This window comes from Homarus americanus, unplaced genomic scaffold (assembly GCF_018991925.1).
Source record: "Homarus americanus isolate GMGI-L3 unplaced genomic scaffold, GMGI_Hamer_2.0 scaffold21914, whole genome shotgun sequence".
NCBI lineage: Eukaryota > Metazoa > Arthropoda > Malacostraca > Decapoda > Nephropidae > Homarus > Homarus americanus.
Window position 1 is genome coordinate 3,155,522 of NW_024719665.1, and position 7,464 is coordinate 3,162,985.

A 7,464-nucleotide genomic window follows, 5' to 3' on the forward strand; every position below is an offset into this window, starting at 1 on the left:
CCGGATGTCTGTAATCACTCCATCTGGTTCTTAAGAAACACCTAAGATATTACTTGGCCTCTACGGCGCGTCAGACACACTACTACACAATACAATACCTCCTCAAGTGAACACTCCCTGACACACACACTATCCTCCCTAACACACACACATGCCCCCCTAACACACACACATGCCCCCCTAACACACACACGCCCCCCTAACACACACACATGCCCCCCTAACACACACACATGCCCCCCTAACACACACCCCCCTAACACACACACGCCCCCTAACACACACACATGCCCCTAACACACACACACACACACATGCCCCTACACACACACACGCCCCACACACACACATGCCCCTAACACACACACATGCCCCCTAACACACACACATGCCCCCTAACACACACACGCACACCCCTAACACACACACATGCCCCCCTAACACACACACGCCCCCCTAACACACACACATGCCCCCCTAACACACACACGCCCCCCTAACACACACACATGCCCCCCTAACACACACATATATCCCCATACACGCCACCCAACACACACACTTGCCCATCCTTCTTACTCTAAACGTCTTCATTCCCAATGCTCTGAAGTTATGTATTTACATTTCCTGTGTTATTTCGGATCATTAATGCAAATTATCCAATAAACCAGAGATTTTATGAGCAAAAAATAGCTATGTAACCCGTTGAGCGAGTCTTAGTCTTATCATAAATATGTCTCGTAGCATGGTTGAATTCCATCACATTTCTCACGGAGTTTTAGTTAAGAGGCAAGCATAGCGGTACTGGCAGTAAGACCTCGTATTTAGAGACGCTAATAGGGTGATCACCAGACGAGTGTGACCCTTTAGTATGACTTAAAGTACTCAAGGGTAGCATTATAGGTTGAAGAAGGGTAATAACTTAATTAGCAGGACTGTTTACCTGGTTTAATGACCCGTCAAGGTTGTGTGAGTCTTTTTTCTGAGCGATGATTATGACTTCCTTGACTCTCTTGTGTGGTGATGCAAATGTTGTGAGGAGGAGGAGGAGGAGGAGATGGTGGGGAGGTAAGTGAGTTAGTGGTGATGAATGACACTTGTGATGACTTAAAGGGTGAGATATAAAAACCGAGGTATGTGATGATTTGAAGAATTATGACGACTAAGGCGCTGTGGCGGCTATATAGTTGTTGGTCAGCCAGTAATGGTGTCTGCCAGGATGATTGTGGTGACTAGCCTACAGTGGTGATAGCTCAATAATAACTGTGACGACCCAGAGGTAATCGTAGGGACTAAAGTAACAGCCGTGATGATGTAACAAAGAGTGTGATGATTGAAATACAACATGTACACACACACACACACACACACACATACGTACACATTCACGCATATACACACATACACGTACACATACATACATACACATACACACACACACACACACACACACGGGACAGAATGAGCGGTAGTGAAGTCAACCGCCTGGGGCTCCTCACGGCAGACACACCTCCCATTAACCTGTGAGCAATGGTAGTAATGGTGCCGCTGATGGTTACCTGGGCGGGTTGACCACACACACCACTACGTTCTATCACTACCACTGTGGGTGGGTGGGTGGGCGTGTGTGGGTGGGTGGGTGTGTGTGGATGTGTGGGTGGGTGGGCGTGTGTGTGGGTGGGTGTGTATTCATCTATAGTGCACTGCAGTCACTGATGACACAGGTTTACATGAAACACGAGTTATATAACCTTAGGTACTGAACAATTGTTACTTAATGAAGCATTTATTGTTGACGTTTACTGTACCGAGAGATGTAAAGGTATTGGGGGCAGTGGCGGACACACACACACACTGGGTGGTGGTAGTTGTTTTGTCTTCCTGTCAGCATGTAAGATATCCGAGAGGAAGAAGTCAAGACTACACGAACTAATATAACAGTGTGGTAGCATGGGTGTCCGACACTGTTGGTGGGCGGCGACAACTTCCTGTCTGGCACAGTGTTGTAGGATTTTCCTGTAAGGTTAAGGTTGCGTGACGGGCAGCCGCGTGTTAACAACTGTAACTCCAACAAGTATATAAATATTCGCCACCAGACCGCTGGTCACAAGGTAAAGATTCTATAGTTTTAAGAAAGTTTCCGGTGGGGAGTTGGCAACACTATATACTGTATATATATATATATATATATATATATATATATATATATATATATATATATATATATATATATATATATATATATATATATATATATATATATATATATATATATATATGTGTGTGTGCGTGTGTGTGTAGACAACCACACATCGCTTTCTTCCATATTCTTACTGTGTTCGTTCCAAGCGCCTCTTCACCTCCTATTGCCCCATCCAACTCCTTCCCTCCCCTCCTTCCCACATCCCTCCTTCCCTCGCCACCTCTCCTTCCCTCGCCACCTCTCCTTCCCTCGCCACCCCTCCCCAACAATGTCTCTATATAGTCCTTCAACTCATCTTCCCTGGAGCCATAAATCTTACCACAACGTGTGTGTGTTTTACCCAACACCTCACGTAACAAGTGGGCCCATAATGACCTGGTTGGCTGGTAATAACGTCATCTTTACGTTACTGGCTCATATATTGCCGGGGTCGTGTGGCAGTGTGAGTAATGAGGGATGACGCAGCCGACAGCGTTATCAGGCGTTTTATCTGGTCATGATTCACTTATCTCCCCAAGGGTAACGTCGCAGTGTCTTAGAATACATAGCCTTCTGCACCCGGGTCCTTCCCGTACTGTCCTTCACACTCGGTAATGATCCATCACACGCAAAGGGCAGAAAATAAATGTGACTTATGCAAAATAAACTTTCAATGAGAGTTAAAGTAACCAATGTATAGAGGAGAGAGAGAGAGAGAGAGAGAGAGAGAGAGAGAGAGAGAGAGAGCATTAACCCTACCTGGTGGACAAGAGAGGCTCCAACCTAACCTGCTTGAGTGTACCTATTCACGTGGTCATAATTTACATTACCTTTGCATGCCAGTCTCTTCTCAAGCGTTTTGTGACTTTAAAACTCAGTTCCCTTTGAAAGGGCCTTCGTCTATCTTTTATTGTTGACATTATGAATTCACCACATGACCAGAGTACACGATGTTATAACCAGAGTACACAATGTTATGATCAGAGTACACGATGTTATAACCAGAGTACACAATGTTATGATCAGAGTACACGATGTTATAACCAGAGTACACAATGTTATGATCAGAGTACACGACATTATGACCAGAGTACACAATGTTATGACCAGAGTACACGATGTTATAACCAGAGTACACAATGTTATGATCAGAGTACACGATGTTATAACCAGAGTACACAATGTTATGATCAGAGTACACGACATTATGACCAGAGTACACAATGTTATGATCAGAGTACACGATGTTATAACCAGAGTACACAATGTTATGATCAGAGTACACGACATTATGACCAGAGTACACGATGTAATGAGCATTAAACCAATTTCCTGTAACTTGTCACCTGTATTATAATACAGGTGACAATGGTAAGAATAATTATTCTTACCATTGTAAAGTTATTATTTTTCCTAGTTCTGAGTCCACCACATTATCCACAATAGCTTTATCATCCCACCTGGTCTATTAACTAACAAGGACCCTTCTCATTAGTGCACTTCGTCTCCTTAAGATAACATACAATTCTCTTATCTAAATACAACAAAATGTTGACTCACCTTTTCACTAAGCGAGCCAGTGTTTAAAAAAAGATGTAGTTTCTGATTTGAACTTTATCTTTCAGTTTAAACAGTTTCCTTGACAATTTACACTGTCCTTAATTCTCTGAGTTAGTTTAGTAAGTCGTAACTACACTTAAAACACAACACAATCTCCTGCCTATTCTACATAATCTATCTCTTGGCTTTCTATCATCTCAAACACTATCCTAAATACATTGAAAAGTCTCTAACTTAAAAAATATCTCTAATACTTCAAATTGTCTCTTTTTCAGTAAACCGTATAACTCTCAGCCAGTCTCAGTTCTCACAGTTAGTTTGTCGTCTTCAGGGTCATTGTGGAAAGTTGTTTTGAAGTCAGCTGGGAGATTTCCTATGCCCTCCTGAGCAAATACTGTTTCCCCACTGGTACCAAGTCTCTCATTTAGTTTAAAGTCACCTACAGCCACCTATAGTCAGCACTACTTACTGTCTTGCAATAAATACAAACTATCTCCCACAGTCATTCCGTTATCTCTGTGTATTTCTAGTCAACATGTGGGATTTTACTATATAGTAACTGTATAATCTCTCAAGTCATCTACAGTTCTCTACAGTTCAAAACACAGTCTACGTATCTCTTACTTATCCCAGAGATTCTCACACACACTCTCAGTTAAACCTCAATTCCTCAGTCCAATCAGTTAACGTAATATCTCAAAATTTCCACACAGTCTCCCAAGCTGCTCACCACTTCCCAGTTAACATACACAGTCGTTCAGTCCAAGATTAACATTCTGTAGATCAACGTAGGGAGACTGTTAATTGTGGAATGTTATTGGGAATGTATCTAATTGAATCAGTACTCAAGGGGCAACTGGTAAGAGTCGTGTGTGGGTAATGTATCAGGAGATTGAACTTATTTCCCCTGTGTTTGTGTAAGCCATATGAGGATAAAATATGGTTCTAACATTATTATTATTATTATTATTATTATTATTATTATTATTATTATTATTATTATTATTATTATTATCATTATTATTATTATTATTATTATTATTATTATTATCATTATTATCAGTGGTATAGTATTGTCACTAGTACTACTACTACTACGTGGCCTCTAGCCTCCCCCATTAGCCACACCTTCGCCGCCATTTTATTACCTTAAAATTAAATATCTTAATACATATAGGTATCTATACCAACTATGTTGAGTTAGTTGAGCCGCGGCATTCACCCACGGAGTCAAGCATCGCTGGAATTACCTGATGCGCTCTATCCCTGATGTCGGACCCCTCCTCCGCCCTTTGGAAGAAGCCATCAATGTCGCTTTTATCCCAACACTCGTGGAAAACCCTTACTTCACCCCAGCAGAAAGGTCACTCCTTGTACTACCACCGAGACTAGGAGGAATAGGATTGACTAATCCAGTTGAGCTTGACTGTACAGAACATCAGAACTCTGTCAAGCTCATGGCAGCTCTCACTGAGCACATAATGGATCAGAATGCAGCAAGTCAGGTGGATACCAACGAATTAAACAAAATTCGACGGTCCATTACGACAGAGCGGCAGCACACCCAAAGTGATAAACTGCAACAACTGTTGCAACAAGTGCCAAGGAATGTGAAAAGAAAAGTAGCTATAGTGCAGAAGATGGGAGCCTCAAACTGGTTAACAACGTTATCGATAAAGGCAAAAGGCTTCATCCTTAATAAACAAGAATAAACAGATGCCATTGCTCTAAGGCAGGGGTCACCAAACTACGGCCCGCGGGCCGGATCCGGCCCGCGACGTCAGATCATCAGGCCCGCCGTGGTAGCTCCGCCTACGCTCTGACGTTACCATGGTTTCCATGGCTTTCGTTCTGGCTTGCAAGTATTGAACAGAATGATTATGCGGCCCGCGCTCGTTATCCGGCCCACTGTGAAAAAAGTTTGGTGACCCCTGCTCTAAGGTACTGTAGGCCAGTAGAAGGTTTGCCCTCCCAATGTGTGTGCAGCTCATCTTATGACATCGACCACGCCGAGGTGTGCAAGAAAGGGGGCTTCGTATGCATGAGGCATGACGAAGTAAGGGATCTAACAGCAAATCTACTGAGGGAAATCTGCCACGACGTCATGGTGGAACCGCCCCTCCTTCCATTGGACGGTGAGAACCTCCGTCACAGGACTTCAAATACATCCAACGAAGCCCGTGTGGACGTCAGTGGTCGAGGATTCTGGACGCGGGGACAGCGAGCCTTTTTTGACATAAGCATTTTTTATCCCATGGCCACATGTCACCGCAACCTAGCTCTCGATGCTGCACACAGGAGGAACGAGAACGACAAGATAAGGGCATACCGGGAGAGAATTCAGAACGTCGATCAAGGCAGCTTCACTCCTCCGGTGTTCACAACCTCTGGTGGGATGGGACCAAGTGTGAGATGCTTCTACACCAGACTCGCGGAGGTGTTAGCCGAACAGAAGCAGCAGTCCAGAAGTTATGTTACAGCCTGGATGAGATGTCGGCTGTCCTTCTCTCTGCTTAGGTCTGCATTGCTTTGCCTCAGGGGAACGAGAGCATCGGCCCCAAAGCAAACAATAGTCGCAGATATCGACTTTGAGGCAACAGTCATTGAATGCCGCATAGATCTGCTGCTCAACTAACTCAACACAGCTAGGATAGCTACTTATGTATTAGGATATTTAATATTAATGTAATAAAATGGCGGCGAAGGTGTGGCTATTGGGGGAGGCTGGAGGCCACATAAAAAAAATAAAAAAGTTGTAGTGGTTATGGTTAGTGGTTGTAGTAGTGGTAATATTAGTAGTAGTTTGTAGTATAATAACAGAATGACATTATTAGTGCTACAGCAGAAGTTCCTATACAAATAACAAGGACTGCAACAATAATACATCAGTTACCACAAAATACAACAACAACAACAACAACAACACAGAAGTAACCACAAATTACAACATTACCATCACGGAAGGAATTAAATACAGACCCCACACCTGTACCGATAATTAATGTCACACCTCTCTAGTTGATGGCACTTACCTGCTTGTCTACCTCCAGGCTGCCCTCCACGATGTGTGTGTGTGTGGGCGCCAGCCAGCCTGAATTTACACACCTTCCCGCACCACCCAGCCCACCCACAGTTACCTTCCACCCTCACCACCCAGCCCACCCACGGCTCACCACTCATTACCATCTACCACTTATATTTTAACCACCTCACTCATCACTTACTACTACCACCACCCACTACCACTTACCAGCCTTCAGTACCACCCATCATTCCCTACCAGTACTCGTTACTACCTTTTACCACTACCCACCACCACCACTCACCTACCACCCACCACCACCTACCACCACACTCACCACACCACCAACAACCACCACCACCATCACCCACCTACCACCACCACCACTCACCCACCACCATCATCACCCACCACCACCACTCACCCACCACCACCATCACCCACCCACTCACCACCAACACCACCCATCAGTCATCAGTCATCAGCCCTACAACACCCACAAGTCTGCCATGTACAAATGAACCTATTTCAGTATCTTCGGACCTGGAAATACCTACTGGAAATTATACATGTGAATTACCTCCTTAAGACGGCTTCATTAGTTACTGTCAGCGTCTTGTGTTGACTCGGTTCTCTCTCTCTCTCTCGTGTTTGTGTCAGAAGGTCATTAAAAGGAATCACTTGTTCGTAAATTTAGTGT